The following is a 10235-nucleotide window of genomic DNA, read 5'->3' on the forward strand; positions in this document are numbered from 1 at the left end:
TTCTGAATATTACTATGTTTTCCCCATCTTAGTATTTGTTTCAATTTTGACTTAGCTTTGTACACCATGATTCTGCAGTAAACCAAGTGTGTCTGACAACTCTAGGGGAATTTTGACATTTGCTTGATGATCATTTCTTACTTTGAATAGCAGTTCTTTCACCTCTTGCCTTCTCTTCACAGCCACAGTGCTCCAGAGGACAAGTTGGGGCCCATCTCCATTCTCAGAAGTACAAATGACTCTAGCTTTCAAAATTTAGAATTCTGTAATGATACAAGAAAGAAAGGAAACAGCTAACAGGAAGTTTTCAGCTCAGTGTCAAATACTGCTATATTTAAGATCCATGGCCAGTCTGGTCCCTGGGACCCACACTGACAGCCTCTCTCCCGGACCCTTGATTACCCTTGGGCTTTCTTCTTCCCACTTGCCCTCATCATTGTTTCTGCTCTAAACCACATCTCTAGATTTGTTAGAGAAAACTAGAAGTTCCTTAAATTAATTGGAGTCATGCTGCATTCTCCCCATAGGCCAGCCTTTTTACATTATAGGATCACACTGGATATAGTGTGGGTTCAGATTAAGACCACCTCCATACAGCAAATATCATACTAAAGAAAGGCACATGAATTGTTCAGTTCCCTGGTGTATATAAAAGTTATGTTTACACTATACTGTAGTCTATTAAATGTGCAAAAGCATTATATATAAAAATATAATGTATACACCTTATTTAAAAAACACTTTATGTCTAAAAATTGCTAACAATCACTGAAGCCTTCAGATAGTCATAATCTTTTTTGGTGGTGGAGGGTCTTGTCTCAACATTGATGGCTATTACTGAACAGGGCAATGGATGCTGCAGATTGGGGTGACTGTGGAAATTTCTTAAAATAAGACAACAATGAGCTAGTACATGACAAAATTTCTGACTGGATTTACATGATGATATTCTTTCTTAAAGCATTATTGAAATTAGATACTTTCAGTTATTTTTGGGTTACTCACAATGGCGTGTGAAATATAAAGTGAAATTGAAGTGTATTTCTCTCTTCATGACCAGTTCTAAGAGGGCCAGTGCAACTTTCAAAACTAGGTCTGGGTATCAAAACAGAAAAAACTCAAGCACAAACACTGCTTAAGTATATCTCACTAGAAATGTGCATTCTGAAATTCTGATTAAGAAGAACAAAATATTTTAAAAACTAAATCACTTTTTTGATTTGCTAGGAAGCAAAATCTTATGTACATAATAAAAGAGATTATGTTTGCATTTGTATTAGTATAACCTTTTTTTTGTTTCCATATGAGAATCTCATTAAGACATGAAATAGAAAGATAAAACAGAAAATTCAGTATTCACACATCTTAAGATGCAGCCTGGAGGGTAACAGGTATCCAAGAGAAAGCAAGGGACTCTTTAATAATCAAGTAAAACTCCTCAGTTTTTTAAAAACATATTTTGTGTGTGCTTGAGTAAATCAGGTTTCTATGACCCTCAAAGCATAAGGACTATTAAACTATACTGTAGTAATTTGCATCTGAAAAATGAGAGGGGGGATGCCAGAGAGTTTCTTCTATTTGGATATCTTCTGGAGCCCACCTCCAATTTTTTGGATGAATAGACTTGAAGTCAAGGGAGTTTGCTCCTTTCTCAAACTCAAAACAGCTGTTAAGTGGCAAGTCCAGGAGTTGTGAATCTGAGGTCATTTGATCCCTAGCCAGGTCTTCTAGTCCCTACTTAGGATCTCATGCTCACTTTTTCTACTCAAGCAGTAGTTGAGTGATTTCCATTCTTTTTCTCCTTGATTTTTTTCTTCAAAGGCTTCAAACACATGAAACAATCCTTTGCCTCACATCTTCTATGAAAGGTACTGTACTTATTCTATGAATAATAATTACTACCAAGTTCCAGGCACTGGGCTATCTATTGTCCATGCCTGGTGAATAAGTCATGATTCATCCTGCCCTCATGTGGTTTATAATACAATGGGGGCCACAGGTATTAAACAAATAAATATTTGGTTACAAATTGTGTTATGTTCTATGAAGTAAACTTTAAGGTGTTGAGAGAGAGAGAGAGAGGGAAAGAGGAAAGGGAAACAAATTAGTTGGGGAATGAAGGAAAAGTCTTTGAGAAAATAACATTTATGGTGAGATCTGAAGGTTGGATACGAGCCACCTGGGAAGTAATGGGGTGAAGTGTTGTCAGAAGTAGCAGCGTGTGCGGAAAACAAAAGGTAGGGAAGAGGTTGGAGTGCTGGAAAGTGGTAGGTAGGGCAGCTATGTCCTTGGGTTTCACTTGGAGCTACTAAAAAAGGTTTGAAGTAGGATAAAGGAGATGGGTGAAATTCAGAAGAGGGCTTTTTATTTTATTTTATAGGGATAAGCCATTTGACAACTCACCTTTTTTGGTTAGTTTTTTTCTGTTCATTTAAATTATTTTATTCATTGCTCTAGGAAATGTAAAAGGTATCTTCTTTGTTAGGATGTCAAAATCTTCACTGCCTCTTTGACTGTTCTGTGGTGATTGTTATATGAAAGAAAGATATAGCTGCTTTATTGAATCTTTACCATGTGGTCTATGCATTGGACTAGTCTTACTTTTGAATTTTCTTTTAGTTGATTTATTATACTGCATTCTGCTTCAACTCATATTCTACTCAGTTGCTATACATTTTTGGATTTATATGGAAGTCACAGTATGGGGGGAAAAAGTCAGAAAACCATAGAAATTTAGGTGAAAGAAAAAAGAAATTATTATTTGATTTGTATCCTGCTTCAAAAAATATTTATTTTCAATTCAGTTTGATATTAAATAACTGGAACCTGGCAAATCAATGATGTATTTTTCTACTTGTTTTTATAAGGGTAACTTTACTTTCTTGGGTTGTGATTTCCATTTATTGGACTATTATGTGCTTAAGGGGATAAGAGAGAAACTCTCTCCTAGGAGCTGGGGGTCTTGTGCAACCCGGAGTCCATTTGTCTTCTCTGAGCATAGAATCTCAGTGATAAACCTACTGGCTGGAGAGGGTTCAGTTGGAAATAAAGGCAGGCTTGTTTCTTAAACTGTGTAGGATTCAGACAAAAAGAAGTGGCTGGAGAAAAACACAAAGCTAAGCTGACAGGTCTCTTTTTAATCACTAATCTTGTGTGGTTCTTAGAGGGTTCAGAAATCTTTTTTCTTTTAATATAATGATTTTTATTTTTTTTTTCCATTATAGCTTGTTTACAGTGTTCTGTCAATTTTCTACTGTAAAGCATGGTGACCCAGTTACACATACATGTGTACATTCTTTTTTCTCACATTATCATGCTCCATCATAAGTGACCAGACATAGTTCCCAGTGCTACAGAGCAGGATCTCATTGCTAATCCCTTGCAAAGGCAACTGTCTGCATCTATTAACCCCAAACACCCCATCCATCCCACTCCCTGCCTCTTCCCCTTGGCAACCACAAGTCTAATCTCCAAGTCCATGATTTTCTTTTCAGTGGAAAGGTTCATTTGCACCATATGTTAGAGTCCAGATATGTGATATCATGTGGTATTTGTCTTTCTCTTTCTGACTTATTTCATTAGTATGAGAGTCTCTAGTTCCACCCATGCTGCTGCAAATGGCATTATTTTGTTCTTTTTATGGGTGAGTACTACTCAATTGTGTATATATACCACATCTTCCTAATCCAACCATCTGTCGATGGACATTTGGGTTTTTTCCATGTCTTGGCTATTGTGAATAGTGCTGCAATGAACATGCAGGTACATGTGTCTTTTTCAAGGCAAGTTTTGTCTGGATATTTGCCCAAGAGTAGGATTGCTGGACCAAATGGTAGTACTATGTATAGTTTTCTAAGATACCTCCATACTGTTCTCCATAGTGGTTGTACTAGTTCAGAGGGAAATTCATAAATATACAGAAATCTTACTTTATTTCCATCACAAGTTCACTATTCTTGTCTCCAAGACAAACGTGTTGTCCAGTTTCTTCTTTCCTCAATGCTTTACTATTTCCTATTCCTTCTTTATTCTCATTGAAAGATTTGACTTTTAATTTTGCTGAGAAAAAAGTAGCAGTGAAGAGAGAACTTTTTCCTTTTTTTTTTTTCACTCTTTTCTCTCTCTCTCTCTCTTTTTTTTTTTTTTTTTTTTTTTGTCTTTTGTCTTTTTAGGGCTGCACCTGCGGCATATGGAGGTTCCCAGGCTAGGGGTCTAATTGGAGCTGTAGCTGCTGGCCTATGCCACAGCCATAGCAATGTGGGATATGAGCCATGTCTGTGACCTACACCACAGCTCACAGCAACGCCAGATCCTTAACCCACTGATCAAGGCCAGGGATTGAACCCCCAACCTCATGGTTCCTAGTCAGATTCGTTTCCACTGTGCCACAACAGGAACCCCTGTTTTCTCTTTATTATTACAAATATTTTATACAATGATTTTCATTTTTTTCCATTATGGCTTGTTTACAGTGTTCTGTCAATTTTCTACTATACAACATGGTGACCCAGTTACACATACATGTGTACTTTCTCTTTGTTTCACGTTATTATGCTCCATCATAAGTGACCAGACATAGTTCCCAGTGCTACACAGCAGGTTCTCATTGCTAATGCATTGCAAAGGCAATAGTCTGCATATATTAAGCCCAAACTCCCAATCCCTCCCACTCCCTCCTCCTCCACCTTGGCAACATGGACTTGGAGAGAACTTGCTGTTAACCTACTAGGCCCCACTGCCCATGTGTTCTACTTTGCATTTAAAATGAATAAACTATGCTTCTGTCTAACACTAACCCTCAACTTAGGCACTGGATTCTTTCCCCTTTTGCCTATGCAGGGATGTTACTCCTGTAAATATCTCCTCCTTCTTTACCACCCACTTATTTGTCTCTTTAAGATCATTCCCATCATTATAAAAATAGGCTATAATTTTCTCCACTTAAAAAAAATCCTCTTTGGTCATAAATGTCTCCTCAAACTACCACCCATGTTCTTTGCAATTTTGCAAAGCAGTTAAGGCAGTCCTCACCTGTATGGTTCTAATAGGCATGAGTTTTAGTTACCACAGTTTAGTTAAATAACAACAGTCCCCCAACAACAGAGTTCAAGTTTCAGTTCCCCCAGTATATTACCTAAATAATGGCAAAAACACAGATGAGGCTGCCATCTCTTCATTTCACAAATTACTATGTAAATAATAGATGTGCATCATGATTAGTGACTGATCATGTCACTTCTGTGAAAGTCTAAAGGTGATGATGGGTGCATCTGTTTTTCAGTTCACATACAGACAGGAAACTTGCATGACTGTGTTGTCTTTCAGTAAAAAACCCATGTGGTATTTTACAAAAATGGTTATTCTAAAGTGGAAATTAGCCAATGAAAATGAAATTGCATCAAAGAAAGAAAAGTGGTAACTCTGTAAGTGTAATTCCAGCTGGACATTGATGGAATTACAGAATAAATAGCTGACTATGAAAATGTCAACACTTTGTTATTCAAGAGACCTGAGATATGCCACCAGAGGAAATCAGTAAAGGAGAACTTAACAATATAAACGAAGAAAATGCTTGAGAATGAAAATGTCCCAGACAAAATAATGCTGGAAAATTCTTCACATTAAAGGAACTCTTAGAGATATTTCATGACATTGAAAGCACAAAAGGTAAAATATTGGAAGATGATACAAACTTAAGAGTACAGAAATTTGCACATAAATGATGTTCACTCCATATAGCAGGACATATAATGAGAAGGAGGCAAGCACTGTTAAATCTATTCTTTATAATTTAACTCTTAAATGTTTCCAATATTTAAAAATACAGTGCATTAAATAAAGGTTAGTTTGTCATGGATATATATAACTAACAGTAAAAGAGTTTCTGATATTTTGACTAAGATTTTTAAAGGTCATGGAAAAAATCCAAGTTTTCTCCATGATTATTAAGATCACTTTTGCATGCTTTCAGCTTGCACACTCATTTTTGTGTTCCTACACTACCATGCAAATTGAAAACTGCCTACATTTCCCTTAGACAGGTGCAACTGGAACCTTTTCACTTTAGAGATTCCTAGCCTGACCTTTCTCCACCCATGCGCTCTGTCATGCCCCTCCCCTTCTAGCCCATGTTTTGGATACTTGGTACCCCAGAATTCACTGTCCCCAATGATTCTGATTCTGCTTTTATGACCTTATTCCCTGGCAAGACCTCTTGACCCAACCAGTGTATATACCTTGAGGGTGGTCAAAAGGCAGCTCTATGCAAGAGAGATTGGTGGATCTTGAGTGAGCTGCCTGGAGGGTCTGTATGTTTGTGTGTGTGTGTATATGTGTGGGTGTGGTGTGGGAAGGAGGTGTAGGAAAAAGTTGGAGGTGGGCCAAAACTTGGAGCCTCGATTTGAACCTTTGTTCTCAACCTTACAAATAAAAGTTGGTGCAGGCCAACTTAAAAGCAAAACTCCACAGAAGCAAGCTTTATGTTCTCTGCATCTAATTTAACTACTCTTAGTTTTTTAAAAACTCATTCCTGTCAGATTTTCATTCCCACCACTGAAACTGTTCTCATAACATTCAATAACCTCCATGTTGTCAAACAGTCTGTTCTTCATCCTCAGCTCTCCTGTCAAGGAGAAGTTGTCATTGGTGGTCATTTCCTCCTCTTTCAAATGTTTTCTTCACTTGACTTCAGAGGCCCCAGTCTCTCTTAGTTATCTAACTTATTTGCTCTTTGTTGACTCTTAGCTCTCTCTTCTAGTTTCTTTTGATTTTCCATCTGCTTGATTTTGGCATATCCCAAGCCTGATCCTTGGACTTATATCCTCTTTTTATTCTTATTTCCTTGGTGGTCTTATCTAATCTCACAGCTTTCAGTATGATCCACCTGCTGACAACTTCAAAATTAGAAGTTCCAATTTATAGCTTACTTCTCCTGAGAAGAACTGACTCATCAACCTAATTGTCTATTCGCTATCTCCAGCTGGGTATTTGGGATAAAAATATTAATATTGCTCCATTAGGAATCTTGGCTTTATCTTCAAAATGTATCCAAAATATGACTTTAAAAAATTACTTTCACAGCTACCAACTTAACCTAAGCTGACATTTCTCACCTGGTTTTTGCAATAGCCTCTTAACTAACTGTTCCAGCACTGGTAAGAATTTCAACATGGTATGCAAAATGACATTATATATACATATACATATACATATATATATATGTCTGGGTCACTATGTTGTATAACAAAAACTGACACAACACTGGTAAATCAACTAAAATAAAAGAGTTTTTGAGAAAAAAATTCCGAATGTGGTTATGTCACTCTCATCAAAAAACCTGCAGTGGTGCCCTGACTTCACAATAAAATCCAAGGCTTCTGTAAGAGGCTTACATTCATATCATTTCCCCTTTTGATAACTGAGCCACAGTCATGCTGACTTGTCTATTCTGCGAATACAGCAAGCATCTGCTGTGGTCTCAAGATCTGTATAGAAGATTATATTACCAAATAGCACCAAAACACCAATGCAAATGGCATTTAAACACAGTGAGAGTTTATTTTTCCTGCAGTTCATGGTCTAATGTGATTTGATGATGGAATGGAGGAGGAAGCACTAGCTTTGTTCTACACTGTCTTTGGTGGCAGAGGTTCCTTCCACCCTGCTGCTCTTTCTACATCCCCAATACAGGTCCTTAGAGTATTCTCTCTTCAGCTGATGGAAATAAAAAGAGTATGGAAGTTTGCGAAAGAGGTTTATGGAGTACATTCTATAGGTTAGAATTTTGATCTCATGGCACCACTTAACTGAAAGGGAGATTGGAAACGTGAATTAGATTTGTATAAGGAGGAAAGGCCTATTTCAATCAGTGCATTATCCTTAGTGTTTACAATAGCGATTGGTACATAGTAGACACCAAATCAATATTTGTTGGATGAATAAATGAATGAATGAGTGGACCTGGGAACCATGGCAGGCTGAATCTTTCTTTAGAGACTAATAAGCTGTAATGCTAAGAGTCAATTGTGGAGGTCAGATTGAGAATATTTTGCCTTTTCTTCAGTCTGTTCTACCATTATGTATTTAAATAAGAAGATAGTGTTTTTTTCTTCTATATTACCTGGTAGATAAAATTGATGTTCCTAATTTAAGGGACCTTCTGTTTCCACAGAATAAAAGTCTCATATTTCAAAGCACTTTTCACTCTCCTACATCTCTACAGCAAGTGGATTCACGCTTCAGCTGAGAAGTTGAGTTTGAAGCAAGTCAGGGAACTTTGTATTTCTTCTCCACCCCAATCTTTCTATCTATCCCACTTCACTTTATATTTGTTTGCATCAGATATAAAACCAAAAATTAATGCATTTTTTGTTCATGCAAAACCTTAAAGCGATGGTAATAAGTATCATTGGACACAAATTTATGAATTACAGTGTTTTACTTAGATACATTTTGATAAATTGATATAAACTATCTTACATATCCTGAATTCAGAACTACTGCAAGCCTTTCAGAGTGATTAGCTCTGTTAATAGAACAAATTTGGTGCAAGAAAACAGAGAATACACACAAGTATTTTTATTTAAAACCACCTCAATAAATTCCAAAATGTTTTCACAAGTTTCCCTGCCTACTTATTCCTGAATAATCCATTTAAGTAGTTGGCTTTCTGCCAGTGCCTTGGTGTTTTATGTTGGTAGGCTACTCCTAGTGGGCATTATATATTCTTTCTTCAGTTTGATTTTAAAATGTAGGTTCTCAGCAGTCTTGTAAATCTTCCTCCTTTCAATGTTCTTTCACATCCTCCCCTGTTTACCCCTGCTATCACTGCCTTGGTTTAGGGTTTTATTTTCTACCTCTTGAATTTCTGCAATAGCCTTGTAGTTTACTCTTCTCCGTGCCTCCAGTCTGTTCCACTTCCAATTCCAGCTACTGGAGTTATTTTTCTAAAGTGAAAAAAAAAAGGTCAAATGGAGTTCAAAAATTAAAACATTGAAATGTTGATGGCATAAACAGAAGTAGAAATGCTGGGTAAGAAATTCAGAGACAGAAGGATGTCCACTGTATACTTTGTCCTTAATAACAGAGCCCTAAGTTTTCTTGTCAGAATGAATATATGTTTCATTCTTCCTTGTAGATAGGAGTGGGTCATTAACAAACTTTGGGCTAGAAAATTGTAAATGGAAAAATTCTATGGTACCTGAGGAAAGGCCGCTTAAAGGCAGTTGGCTCAGCTGAAATGTGTTCCCTTTGTTCTCTGCTTTATCCTCCTCTTGCTAATCTGCAGTATGTTCAGCCGTCTTGGGCCATAATGACTCTAATGATGAAAGTAAAGTGCTAAGAATGGAAAAACAGAAAAATAGGGGTCTGGCTTCCTAATGTCACCATAAAATCACCATGCCAGCTCTGGGCTTCTTTTATAAGATAGAGAATAAGCACCTAAAAATATTTATTTTTTTCCTGCTATGTGTTGACAAACATAATTTTAACCAATTCTTCATGGAATGAATAATGTGAGCCTTTGTTTATTTGAGTTTGAGGAAATGGCTGGAAAGCCTACCAGAGTTGTCCTATAAGTAGTTGGAAATAGGGGATTGGGAGATAGGCAAGAAGATAGAAAGGATCAGAGTCATCTATTAACAAACATCTCTTGAGTCTCTACTATGTATCAAGCACTGTGTTAAGTCCTAAAATAAAAATATGAAAAATAGTAAGATGACCTATTCCCTACTCACAAATAGCTTCAGCCTTAGTAGGAGACATATAGATATCTAAAGATGTTTGTATATGTGATCAGATAAGGGACTAAAAGAAGACAAGATTAATTTCATTAGGAAGTTATGGAAGACTCTTATAGGGGCATTAATCACCTCACATTACAAATTCATTTGGACATTTTAAAGTCTCCCTCTTGACTTCTCAGTAGCATTTGAAATTTAATGGGGAAGATAATATTTTATGAAGTTGGTTGCAAAAATATTTCCCCTGCCACATGCTCTTCTGCAACCTTGCCATTTTCCTGTGAAGAGGTGGTCTATTTCCCTTGCCCTTGAATTTGGGACTTGATACTTGCCTGTAATTAATAGAATACAACAGAAGTGATGTCACCTGACTTCTAGGCTAGGTCACAAAAGGAAAAGCAAACAGCTTCTCCCTTGTTAGTTGGGACATTTGGCATAGAGTCTTATGCTTTCATTAAGAAGATGGACTAATTTAAGCCATCAAGTTGGGGTAAA

This window comes from Sus scrofa, chromosome 8 (genome assembly GCF_000003025.6).
Source record: "Sus scrofa isolate TJ Tabasco breed Duroc chromosome 8, Sscrofa11.1, whole genome shotgun sequence".
Lineage (NCBI taxonomy): Eukaryota > Metazoa > Chordata > Mammalia > Artiodactyla > Suidae > Sus > Sus scrofa.